Consider the following 13,896-nt stretch of genomic DNA (forward strand, 5'->3'; position numbering starts at 1 on the left):
CAGAGTGCTTCATTACAAACTCCACTCTATTTTGAACTAAGAAGAAAGCATTTATAAGCTTCAAATTATTAATACTGGAATCACTAATGTAAATAATTGTAATGCTTTCTGGAGACCATTCCGTAGGATGGAAAAGTAGCAGCTCTGCATCTACCTGAGCTCCCCTATCTAATCTGCCTCAGCATCACCACTCACTCTCCATCCCCCACTCCACTTGCAGAGTGATCTATCTCAAATATCAATCTGATTATGCCATCTTCTGCCTCAATGTCTTAGATGAATTTCCACTGACTTCTGAATAAAATACAAACTCTCTGGAAAAACATATGAAGACCAGTTTCATCCTGCTCCGTTCTCCACCCTGTACCTTTGGTTCCTGCCATTCCGTTTTCACTCTAGCAGAGGTTAAAGCCTGAAGTCTCAGCCCAGCTGGGTAGAATGTTGAAAATATCTTCTTTTTTCTTATAAAAAGAGTCCTGTGTTTCTCAAGCATGGTTCTCAAGTCTCTTTGAAACAAAATCAATGAGCATCTTTATTAAACACTTCTAAGGCCCTAGCCCCAAGAACTGCTGTTTCATATAGCAACAATTTAAACAGAGGTGCTACCAGCAAATGGATCTCGTTGCCTTTGGGGGCTGCGGTCATGCCTCTCAAAGTGAATTTGGAGGGTCTACATCCCTGGTAGCCAGTGCCTGCTGGGACCAGATGCTGCGACCACCGGGTCCCCAAGTGCCCACCTCCCCCCGACGTGATGGGAGGTTTGGGAGGATGTACAATTCACCCTGTCCCCTCCTGAGCCCTGCAGACCACGACGTGGGCGCCCGGCCCCGCGCCTGGGCCCACTCGATCCAGATCATGAAGGTGGAGGAGATCACAGCCAGCAGATGTCCCCCACCATCAGTCAAGCAATTCCATGACTCCAAGATCAACTTCCGGCTGCCCCACCAGGTCCTGCATTGTCAGCACAAGCCATGCTTCACCACCAAGAGACCCAACACCTTCTTTTATGTGCGGGCCCTCCCGGTCCCCAGGTCTGCCCAAATAAAACTCTTTGTTTAAACCAAAACAACCAACCAAATGAAACAAAACAAACCAAAAACAAACCCCCAAAAAACTTCTAATAATAGAGTGAATATTTATTGCCAGACATTAGGCTGTATGTTCTAGGTTAACTCTTTTAATCATTACAACAACCGTAAGAGGTAGGTGCTGTTTCTAACTTCATCTGATGGATGAGGAAACCGAGGCACAGAGAGGTTAAATAATTGTCCGAGTTCGTAAGTGGCAAAGCCAGGTTTCAAACGCTGGCGGTCAGGCTTCACGAGCCATCCTCTTAACCATGCTCCCTTATAGCCTCTTACTAAAATGCAGATTCACAGGCTCCTTCACAACCTAAGGGTATACTTTTCAAATAAGATTCCCAAGGTGATTCTTCTATACACTTGTTTGAAAGCCATTATGGTAAATGTTGCTCAAATAGAAAATAGTAGAAGGTGAGTGCCCTCTAGTGTATATACACGAGTATTACACGTTTGTTGGTGTTGATAAATCAGATCTTTTATCAGTTCCTTACAAAAGAGCCATATTTCATGATGTACAAATTTTTTTTAATTTATTAATTTATTTTTTTGGCTATTTTGGGTCTTCGTTTCTGTGCGAGGGCTTTCTCTAGTTGCGGCGAGTGGGGGCCACTCTTCATCGCAGTGCGCAGGCCTCTCACTGTCGCAGCCTCTCTTGTTGTGGAGCACAAGCTCCAGACGCTCAGGCTCAGTAGTTGTGGCTCACGGGCCTAGTTGCTCCGCGGCACGTGGGATCTTCCCAGACCAGGGCTCGAACCCGTGTCCCCTGCATTGGCAGGCAGATCCTCAACCGCTGCGCCACCAGGGAAGCCCCGATGATGTACAAATTTTAAGAACTGTATCAGGGTAACTTATTTCCATGTCAGTGACTTAACTGATTGACACTACATTAAATTTATTTTGTCACAGAAGTTATGTAAATATTGCCAGTAACTGTCTCTCATCAGACCTCAGCAGTTCCTGGGAATTCGATTTAATTATTGGAAGCCTCCATACCAGCACGTCTGGTTACTAGGAATAGAGGCTCATAGCCTTAGTGCACAGTAACTGATAAATGTGGAACATCAAATCCACGTTGTGGAGTGGCAGATTTTACTCATCCTATCTGTGGTGGCTTCATTATATCATTAACTGTCTTCAGTAGGTTCTGCTCCATTTATTCTCTCAGAAGGGGATTATACTTAGAGCCTTCTGTTTTTTTTTTCTTATCCTCTTTCAGTTAGGAATGGAAGGGAGGAGAATCAATTAACTATTTAGTGTGATATATATAAATCCCCTGTATTACTATGTTCGGCTATAGCTTATTCCCAAACAGGAAACCATCCATGGATTTTTTAGGTTAGAGTTAAATGTCTGTAACAAAAAGACCCCAAAATGTAGTGGCTAAAACAAGACTGAAGTTTATTCTCTTTGATATAACTGTCCAGAGGTAGTAGCCCTGACATCTACACTTAACACAGATTCCATTTGGGGTTCAAAATAACTGCTCCACTTCCTGCTCTTACATCTGTATCCCAACCAATGGAGAAAAGACCAGGGAAGAACACAGCCCTTCCTTTTAAGGACAAACCCAGAAATGGCATACAACAGTTTTGCTCACATCCTATAAACCAGAATTTGGCCATAAGCTTCAAGAGAGGGTGGGAATGTAGTCTTCAGTGAGGCAGCTATATGCCCCACTAAAACCTGGAGTACCATAATTAAAGGAAGAAGAGGAGAATGGATTTTCAGTGGACAAATAGTTGTCTTTGCCACAAACCACTTTCTATATTTGAACATTTTTATGTGATTCTATAAGCAGCCAGTTATTCACAGAAAATAGGCAAGAAAAACAAGTATCAGGTATTTCAAGAATGACAGTTAATGATATGGTAGAATTTTTACAGAGATGCTGCTGATTCAGCTGAGAACCTGTTTTCTTTGCTTTATTTATTCATGGTAGAGACTTATTAATTATGGACCTAGACAATCAATTCAAAAGTAAATACAGGCAGTCCTTGAATTGCATGACCTCAATATGCACAAATTTCAGTTAGTTACCATGGTTTAGTTAAATATCACCAGCTCCCCAACAACATAGTTCAAATTCAGTTACCACACACACACACACACACACACACACACGGTAGATAGAGATAAAGATGGATATATAAAGTGCAAGCCGCATAGTCCAGGGAGATCAGCTCGGTGCACTGTGACCACCTAGAAGGGTGGGATAGGCAGGGTGGGAGGGAGATGCAAGAGGGAGGAGATATGGGGATATATGTATACGTATAGCTGATTCACTTTGTTATACAGCAGAAACTAACACACCACTGTAAAGGAATTATACTCCAATAAAGATGTTAAAAAAAATAAAAAATAAAGCACAAACTTTGTGCTAGCTCTTCAGTCCACAGATCACTACATAAATAATAGGTGCACATGATATTCACTGACCAATCACATTACTTTTTTTGAAAGACTGTTTGTAGCAACCTAAATGTCCATCGACAGAGGAATGGATAAAGAAGATGTGGTACATACATACAATGGAATATTACTCAGCTGTAAAAAAGAATGAAATAATGCCATTTGCAACAACATGGATGGACCTAGGGGTTATCATACTAAGTGAATTAAGTCAGACAGAGAAAGACAAATACCAATTATATCACTTATATGTGGAATTTAAAGAAAATGATACAAATGAACTTACTTAAAAATGGAAACAGACTCACAGCATTTGAAAACAAACTTATGGTTACCAAAGGGGAAAAATGTGGCAGTGGGGAGGATAAATTAGGAGGTTGGAATTAACATATACACACTACATACCGAGAGCAAAGTGGGTAACTATGTTGCTTCTTTGTCTAACAGTAATAAATTCATGTGACATTTTACAAAAATGATACTGAAAGAGGTAATTGGACAATAGAGACGAAAGTGTAGTAAAGCGACAAAAAGTGAAATTCTAATTGAATATAAACAGAATTAGAAAAAGCTGACCATGGAAATGTCATCACCACCACTGAGACAGATATTTAGCCAGAGGAACTGTGTTAGCATTCTCCAGAGAAACAGAACCAATAGGATATGTTTATATATAATACTGAGAGACTTATTTTAAGGAATTGGCTCCCATGACTATGGAGGTTGGCAAGTCCAAAATCTGCATAGTGAACCAGTACACTGGAGACCGAGGTGAAATCTGATATTGCAGTTCAAAATTTGACCAAATATCTGGACACGATGGCCCAACCAAGCTGACACATAAAATTAAGCATCACAGGAACTTAGTACTTATTGACATAACTGAGGAAAGTGGTTATGACAAGCCAGCTAAAGATGTCCCAGAGGAAGTTATGCTGGTAAACAAATAAACAAACAAAAAACCTTCACATTAAAGGAATTCTTGGAATATTTCACAACACTGAAAGCACAAAGGATAAAATATTGGAAGCTAATCCAAACTTAGAAAGGAGGCTGACAATTCACCAAGGCATAGAAAAAATGCTCGTTCCATATCATAAAGATATACAACAAAAAAGGCAAGCACTGTTGAAACTATTCTTGATAAGTGCAAAGAAATAAAACACTTTATTCTGAATGTTTCTAATGCTTTAAATTGCATTGTACTAAATAACTACTAGTTTTGATATTTTTTCATTTATAACTTACAGTAACTAAATCTTTAATGTTTTGACAAAACATTTTTAAAGATCACAAAACAATCAGTTTTTTCACATTGATTATTCAGATTGATTTTTCTGGCCTCTGTATGCATGATTATTTTTATGATCCCAAAGTACCATGCAGAATGGGGACTGCCTGTGTGGTATTTCATTTAAAGAGGTTATCTGGTGGCTCAAATGGAATCTCTTTCTAGGAGGGTGGGAGGAGGGTATTAGCTCCTTTGCATACTCTGAAGTTCCTAATAAGGTGCAGGTATTTAGAAAATATTGGTTTCATTGTTTTAGCGGACAGTGACTCTGGGTCAGATGAAGAACAGTGCAGTAATGTTAAGACAGCCTTAGAAACAAGGTCTACACTTGGTCCCTGTCTAAACCTAAACTTCAGTTTCCTGATTCATCATGTGAGGGTAATAAGAGTGGTTACATCTGGGCTTCCCTGGTGGCGCAGTGGTTGAGAGTCCGCCTGCCGATGGAGGGGACGCGGGTTTGTGCCCCGGTCCAGGAGGATCCCACATGCCGCGGAGCGGCTGGGCCCGTGAGTCATAGCCGCTGAGCCTGCGCATCCGGAGCCTGTGCTCCACAACGGGAGAAAAAAAAATTATGGGGTTGTTTTGAACATAGCACATAGAAAGTGATAAATAAGTGTCTATAGGAAGAATGAATGACCAGGATTCAGTTTGACCAAGAATAGTTACCCCACAAAGTTCTCATAACCCTTCGGTTACAGTTGAGGCTAGGACATTAAAGCTGCCTGGCAACTGGTTAGAATGAGGGTGAGGGTAGGACCAACTATTTGGAGCAAGAAAGCCTGGTCCCTTGAAGGTACATATATGAGGACCAAAAGTGTTTAATCCTTTTGCCCAATCCTCATTCCCATTCTCCTTGACCTTTGTGCTCTCTGAATGGAGGCTGAATGGTTCAATTTGGGAAAAGGAGCAAAGGAATTAAAACTTGGGTCTGGTCACGGGGTCTCCTAGCGGTGCACGTTCTTGCATTTTTAGTTCTCTCTGTTGCCTCACTCTTCTCAGCAAAAAACACACAAACAAAAACCAAAAACATGCTCAAGTCTTCCAACTCAGACAAAAGATGGATCTTGTAACTGCCCACCCTGAGCTACTATTGTTCTATATTTTCTTTTAAATTACCTGCCACATCATCTGGTTCTCTGAAGCTTTTGTCTCAAAGACATCCAGTGACTTCATAATTTCTAGTATCTGGTACTCAGCACTTAAGTTCTCTGATCAGAAAGTGCAGCTTTCTGTCCACTGGCCACACTCTCCTCCTTGATGACCCCCACCCCATGCCTCTGGGACATAGCACCAAAGGTCCCAAGACTTCTTGTTTCTTTTGTCATTAAATGTGTCTTGTGCTCTGTCTTCGGACTTTGAACCCTTTATCCTTTTGTTCTAAAAGTTCTTCTGTGAACTTTTCATCATTCCAGCTGTGGGTATCTCACAAATCTACCCTTCCAGTTCTTACCCCTTTCTGGACCCACATTTTGATTTACACAGCCCACCAGCATCTTAAATTCAATGTGTCTGCAATAAGAGAGAGTATTTTAAATGTGTTTCCCTTCCCTCTGCATTCATTCAACACCATCATTTCTAGAAGCAAGTTCTGGTCCTAGCTAAACAGTTAGACATCGGAGAAAATGTCACTCTAGTTAGATACAGAGAACAAAGGAAACAAATTCTTGACTCCTAAGCTTAGTAAGATGTTGATATGGGTTTAAGTTAAAAGGTTTTCAATGTGTATTTTCCAGGAGAGTATTCTAGTCCACCAAATCAGATGAATTCTCCATGACTTGAATGGGAGCAGCTTTGCATCTCTTCTGCAAATACCATCGGTTGCTAGTGTCACGAAATCATCATGGAGGCAGGTACCCAGGAGCAATGTTAAATGTCGTTCTTATTTCTGTCTGGTGAGGATTACTCAACAGCAGCCCAATGCCCATTGTTCCTTGATTGCCTAACAGAAGGGACACCTGCATATATCCCAGCACTTTGTCCCTAACATTTTCCCAAATGATTCCCCCCACACACCTTTCAGTTGACCCATGATATTCTTAAGCCTCCTAGAATGGATGTTGAGAGCATTGTATAGTGAAGGGATAGGTGGCCAGGAAACTGCCGTGTCCAGGCAAATGGACTTCTGGAGAGCTTTGGCTAAACTGGTGGAAACAACTCTTTTAACAACTGTCTGGATCAAAGTGATTACCTCCTGTCCCCCCTATACTTGCTAGTTCTTCTTGCTGAATTTCATATTTTTGTTAATCTTAGATCCACAGGCTCAATACTGGGATAATCTTCAAAAATTTCTCTCTAAATCGGGCATTTATGCTATTGTTTGCTTACCATATTTCCCTTTTTCTAGAAATGACATCCCACACTCACCACTCATTCTCTCCAACACTAATTATAGGGGGAGGTACCCTGTGTTCTAACATGATCCTATCTCCTACCCCAGCCATTGTGGATTTGTTCCAGGGTGGGCGTCTGAACGAACAAGGAAGAATTAGAGTATTAGAAAGACTTAAGCTGCAAGTAAAAGAAAACCTGACAACCAGTACCTTAATTTATTTTTTCTCATAGAATAACAGCTCCAAAGGTAGGCAGCCCAGGGCTAGTGCATCTGCTCAAGGATGTAACCAGGACCCAGGCTCCTTCAATCTTCCTGCTGTGCAAACTTTTTCATGGGACTTTCTTAATCTTGGTTGCAAAATGGTGCTGTAACTCCAGATATCACATACATATTACTATAGGAAAGAATTACAGAGGGGCTAAAGGCAGAACATAAAAGACATAAGGGGCAGGCACCATGGCTTTCTCTATTTAATAAAATTTTTCTGGAATATTTGGGTGGTATCTACACCTCTACGAACAACTAATTTTTTTTTTTTTTTTTTTTTTTTTCTGTACGCGGGCCGCTCACTCTTGTGGCCTCTCTCGTTGCGGAGCACAGGCTCCAGACACGCAGGCTCAGCGGCCATGGCTCACGGGCCCAGCCACTTCACGGCATATGGGATCTTCCCAGACTGGGGCACGAACCCGTGTCCCCTGCATCGGCAGGCGGACTCTCAACCACTGCGCCACCAGGGAAGCCCGAAAAACTAATTTTAAAATGACTTTAGTTACATAAATCACAGCAAGATCTTTTTTTGACCCACTCCTAGAGTAATGAAAATAAAAACAAAAATAAACAAATGGGACCAAATTAAACTTAAAAGCTTTTGCACAGCAAAGGAAACCATAAACAAGATGAAAAGACAACCCTCAGAATGGGAGAAGATATTTGCAAATGAAGCAACTGACAAGAGATTAATCTCCAAAATACACAAACAGCTCATGCAGCTCAACATCAAAAAAAAAACAAAGTCAGAAAGAGAAAAACAAATATCATATATTAACGCATGTATATGGAACCTAAAAAAATGGTACAGATGAACTAGTTTGCAGGGCAGAAGTTGAGACACAGATGTAGAGAACAAATGTATGGACACCAAGGGGGAAAACCGCAGTGGGGTGGGGATGGTGGTGTGCTGAATTGGGCGATTGGGATTGACATGTATACACTGATGTGTATAAAATTGATGACTAATAAGAACCTGCAGTATAAACAAACAAACAAACAAAACAACTAATACTAAACTTTCTTTGGGTTATTTGTATGGAAATATGTTAATATAGTGTTTCAGACATTACATGAAATTTCTAAAAATCTTATATGTTCTGGTATAATGTTATAAGTCATAATTCTAGTTATTACTTTAAAATGTATATCTCAGAAATAACTAAATTTCCTTGTCAACTGCATTATTATGAACTTTCATCAAATATTTAACCGTGGTCATTTTTAAGTCTTTTGTCATTTACAGACAGTTCTGGGTGTACTCTGATGCTTTCGCAAAAATGTTCCTATAAAAGGGTTTCATCTTCAAGGAATTCATGGAAAGGACTCTGACAAGTACCGGTTTCTGGTAACTGACTATGCTACTGAACTGAATGAATCAGCATTTTCAGAACTCTAATGGAAAACTGATGAATTCACAAAGTGCTAACAAAAGATCAAGATGAAAAAAAATTAATTACATGGGACTGAGGGAACTGACGAGGATGATTATAATTTTTGTGACTTTCTGTTTGAATAAAACAAACAAACAAACAACCTAACCAAAAAATGGGCAGAACACCTAATAGACATTTCTCCAAAGAAGACACACAGATGGCCAACAAACACATGAAAAGATGCTCAACGTCACTAATTATTAGAGAAAAGCAAATCAAAGCTACAATGAGGTATCACCTCATACTGGTCGGAATGACCATCATCCAAAAAATCTACAAACAATAAATGCTGGAGAGGGTGTGGAGAAAAGGGAACCCTCTTACACTGTTGGTGGGAATGTAAATTGATACAGCCACTATGGAGAACAGTATGGAGAGTCCTTAAAAAACTAAAAATAGAACTACCATATGACCCAGCAATCCTACTCCTGGGCATATATCCGGAGAAAACCATAATTCCAAAAGACACATGCACCCCAATGTTCATTGCAGCACTATTTACAATAGCCAGGACATGGAAGCAACTTCAATGTCCATCAACAGAGGAATGGATAAAGAGGATGTGGTACATATATACAATGGAATATTACTCAGCCATGAGAAGGAACAAAATTGTGCCATTTGCAGAGACGTGGATGGACCTAGAGACTGTCATACAGAGTGAAATAAGTCAGAAAGAGAAAAACAAATATCATATATTAATACATATATGTAGAATCTAGAAAAATGGTACAGATGAACCTACTTGCAAAGCAGAAATAGAGACACAGACGTAGATAACCAATATATGGACACCAAGGGGGGATGGGGGGTGGGGTGGGATGAACTGGGAGATTGGGATTGACATATATACACTACTATATATAAAATAGATAACTAACAAGAACCTAATGTATAGCACAGGGAACTCTACTTAGTGCTCTGTGGTGACTTAAATGGGAAGGAAATCCAAAAAGGAGGGGATTATATATATAGTTATAGTTATATATGTGTATAACTGATTCACTTTGCTGTACAGCAGAAACTAACACAACACTGTAAAGCAACTATGCTCCTATAAAAAAAATTCCTTCAGTTAAAGAAAAAACAAAATAGCAACACCAAATTGAATTAGATATTTAGCCTACATTAGCTTTAAAAAACAATTATTTTAATGATTTGTGTAAATATTTGCCTCCAAAATCCTAAAAGTTTAAAATGCAAATTCTAGGACAAAAATTGAGTAAAAATCTCAAAAATTCCACTTCTTTGCTAATGTCACTACTATCACCCCATGACCACCCTCATTAGAATTTCGGATAAGTTGGCAGAAGTTTGCCAAGGCAAACACATCTGTTTGGCAACACAGTTTATAATTATCCTGAGTTTCTGTATCTAGCAGAAAATAACAGAACTGAGTCACTTGAATAATATTGGGTTGGCCAAAAAGTTCGTTCAGGTTTTTCGTACCATCTTATGAAAAACCCGAACGAACCTTTTGGCCAACCCAATACATTTCTTAAGTTTCGCTCTCAAAATTTGGGAATTGGTGAAAGCAGTACAATTTAGTTAAGGTACTGGGAATTATGACTGTGTGTGTTTTTAGAAGGCAGAAAATCTGCCAGAGGGATGTCAGAGTCTTTTCTAATTCTCTCCAGAAAAGGGCAGACTCATATACCATCAGCAGGCCTAAAGTCAGTTATGTTCAACAGGGCTTTGGGGCAGAGAGAAGGAGTAAAGTTCATAAGGATTCTGGGAAGCATGTGGAGTTTGAAAAATGATACTAATATACCTATACCTCATGAGTTTGTATAAGTCTAGTCAGAATCATTTTGGCTGGTAGGGTCACACAGAACACACAGCAGTGCAGGAAACTGGGTTCAAAAAGGACGAGAATATCTACCTTACACGTTATGTCTTACAACTTACTCTAAACGTATGATTTGTCCGTCAGCTTTCTGATGCTTGAAATTGCTTGACAAGGGGATGCCTTTTACTCCACCCCAACAAATAACACTTACATACAAGTATCCTCCTTGGAGACAATTTGAACCCTAGGAAGTGTGATTTAAACTCACACTAATCAGGCTGTTAAGGTCTTTCTTAAGTGTACCATAACAAGGTGAAGGCAGGGAAGGCGCTGGAAACCAGAGGAGGAAATGAGAGAGGCCCTGCACATAGAAAGGCTAAGGGTGGGGAGGGGTGGAAACTTGGAAACTAGCACACAATTGGGCTCAAGTCCAGCCTATCTGACCAGGCAAATGTTCAAGACAGCCTGTGCCTGCTTATCTTTTACTAACTTTATGGGTATTCTCAGAATTAGAGCAATAATGAAGGGGGTTCTTAAAGGAAAATGGGCCAGAGAGGTTCCTTTTCATTAATGAGGTTCACTTATCACCACCAGGCTCAGTCAAAACCCATCACAGGGCTTCCCTGGTGGCGCAGTGGTTGAGAGTCTGCCTGCCGATGCAGGGGACACGGGTTCGTGCCCCAGTCCGGGAAGATCCCACATGCCGCGGAGCGGCTAGGCCTGTGAGCCATGGCCGCTGAGCCTATGCGTCCGGAGCCTGTGCTCCGCCACGGGAGAGGCCACAACAGTGAGAGGCCCGCGTACAGCAAAAAAACAAAAACAAACAAAAAAACCCCACCACAGGCATCTAGAAAAGGCAAACAAAGCCTTCCTTGAGTGATAGTTCTTCTTCTGTTTTTTAAAAAATTAAGTTATAATTGACATATAATATTAAATCAGTTTTAGGTGTACAATGTAATGATTGTATATATGTTCCTATTGTAAAATGATCACTGCAATTAACTAGTTAACATCCATCACCACACATAGTTACAAATTTTTTTTCTTGTGATAAGAACTTTTAAGATCTACTCTTTTAGCAGCTTTCAAAAATACAGTATAGTATTGTTAACTATAGTCATCATGCTGTATCTTACATTCCCAGGACTTACTTTATAACTGAAAGTTTGTACCTTTTAACCCCCTTCATCAATTTTGCCCCCTCTCCCTCTCCCCTCACATCTCACTGTCTCACAACACTCTTTCTTCTTGATTCCTTCAGAGTATCTGGCAGTATCTCCTGCTCAGTCTGCCCTCTGTTCATTCATTCTATAAACATTCAGAGCCAACCACACGCTAGGCATTGTGGTAGGTGCTGGGGATACAAAGACCCTGCTCTCACGGAGCTCAGAGTCTGGTGGGGTAGACAGATGTGTTGTCTGTAGGACAAGTGTTAGGTAGGGTGAGCACAGGAGCCTAGAGGAGGAGAAGATGCTATCCAAGTCAGCCTGGGACGGTCAGGGATGGCATCAGTGGGAGGTGAAGCCAGATCCCAGTTCTGAAAGGCACAAAAGAGTTGCCCAGGTAGACAGAGGTGAGGCAGGAATGGGATTAGGAGTGACAAAGTGATTGTGGGCAGGTGCATAGGCCCAGGACCCAGGAGGCCGCAAGGATATCCCTGATAGGGCTGAGGCCCCAAACTGCCCTGTGGACCTTTCTTCTCTGAACACAGACACCGTCTGTCCTTCACCTCCTCCCTTACACCTTGAGGTATTCTTTTCAATGGTCTAGACCAGTCAAGGAGGGTTAATACCCAGCTGATGTTTCTTAATCCCTCGCCCACAGAGCTTCCAGACCCTCCCTCACCCTGTTGAGGGCTAAACCTCCTTAAGGTTCTTCAGCTCTGGTGTCTCCCCTGCCAAAAGACCTGCCAGGCTTCCAGGCTGGGTTTGGTCCCCTCTTGGTGCTCACTCAGCCCCCATGTTCCCTGCAGTGGGCTGCATTCTACACTGACAGTTCTTATCTTTTCTTTCCTTTGCCAACTCAGCCTCCCAGCAAGTTACACTACAGCTAAAAGCTCCCCCCAACGTAGTTCATTCACTTCTTAATCCAGGCCTTTAACACTAGAGAATCTGCTAGAGAGTCAAGCATGCCCACCCAGCTAACAATATGCTCTGTGTAAGAGCTGCTGGATGCTGTTGTGGATGATAAAATATACTGCCTTGAAAAACTGGTTTGACCCGCAGCCATGGAATGTCCATCACTGCATCTAGCCACCAAGAAAAAAACGTAGAAACCACCACCAGTGGCTTATGTAATTATCTACTACTAGAAATTAAAATCATCCTGGAGACTTAAGGGACGAATTAGCCTATGACAGTCCTTCCTACACTCTTATGTCCAGACAACATGGAACTGTGGCATGGTTACAGGAACAAAAAAAATCTACCAAACCTATGTTAGCTTCTTTCCTCATTTCTCTTAACGTGTGTGTGTGTGTGTGTGTGTGTGTGTGCATGTGTGCGCGCTGGGGGTGAGAAGAGGAAGGGGTGTGAATGTCCTGCCTAGCTTACCGGAGTTGCTGGAAGTACTAAACGTGAGAAACACTTGGCAGCACTCTACAACTGTAGGATCCGTATGTTTAAATCTCTTCTTCCTTGAGCAGCCAGACACACCAGTTCCTAAGTTTTATGCCGGTTTAGTAATAAAACACTTTGCTTTTCCTAGTTCCAAAATAATTAAGTGGGCACTGTAGAAGCAAGGCCTGGGAAGATTTTTATGATAGGACTGTGATATGGAGTTGATCCCAGAAAGTCTTTTCCTAGGATTTTCTTAGGAGTCCTTTAACTAGCTTTTCCGACTCCTTTAAAAAACTAGCCCATAGGTAAGGAGTTTCCCAGGCTCCGCCCCCACCAATCCTACAAGCTCTAGAAGCTCTAGAGGACTAGAACCGGGGACGAAGGGGCCTTCTACACATACAGGAGGCAGGGTTTGCAAGGCTGTTTAGAAATGTAAGTTGGGGCAGGGGTCTCTGGCCACATTTCTCCCTGGTTAGCCCTCAGCGCGTCCAGCCCTACTTTGTCTTCTCCCTGTGATTGCGTGAACCGCAGACCAGAGGTTGTACGTGACAAGACGGCCTCTTTTATCTCCGCCTTCGCTTCCACTGCCCTCTCCTACCCAGCACCCCAGTTCTCTACCCGTGGGCCCCGCCCTTCTGGGGACGGTGGATTCTTTTATCTCCCGGGCGCGCCCCTGCAGGCGGCGATAGGAGCCGGGACTACAGCTCCCGGCATTCTACGCCGGGGAGCCGA

At 41.7% G+C, this 13,896-nt stretch overlaps 1 non-coding gene across 1 annotated transcript; it reads left to right on the forward strand.

Moving 5' to 3' along the window:
- The first annotated feature begins 546 nt into the window (after positions 1 to 546).
- On the forward strand, positions 547 to 678 carry LOC136122967 (small nucleolar RNA SNORA68). The gene has a single exon (XR_010655857.1). It is a non-coding gene; the product is annotated as a small nucleolar RNA SNORA68 (small nucleolar RNA).
- The last annotated feature ends 13,218 nt before the right edge of the window (positions 679 to 13,896 follow it).

Source organism: Phocoena phocoena, chromosome 4, assembly GCF_963924675.1.
Source record: "Phocoena phocoena chromosome 4, mPhoPho1.1, whole genome shotgun sequence".
NCBI lineage: Eukaryota > Metazoa > Chordata > Mammalia > Artiodactyla > Phocoenidae > Phocoena > Phocoena phocoena.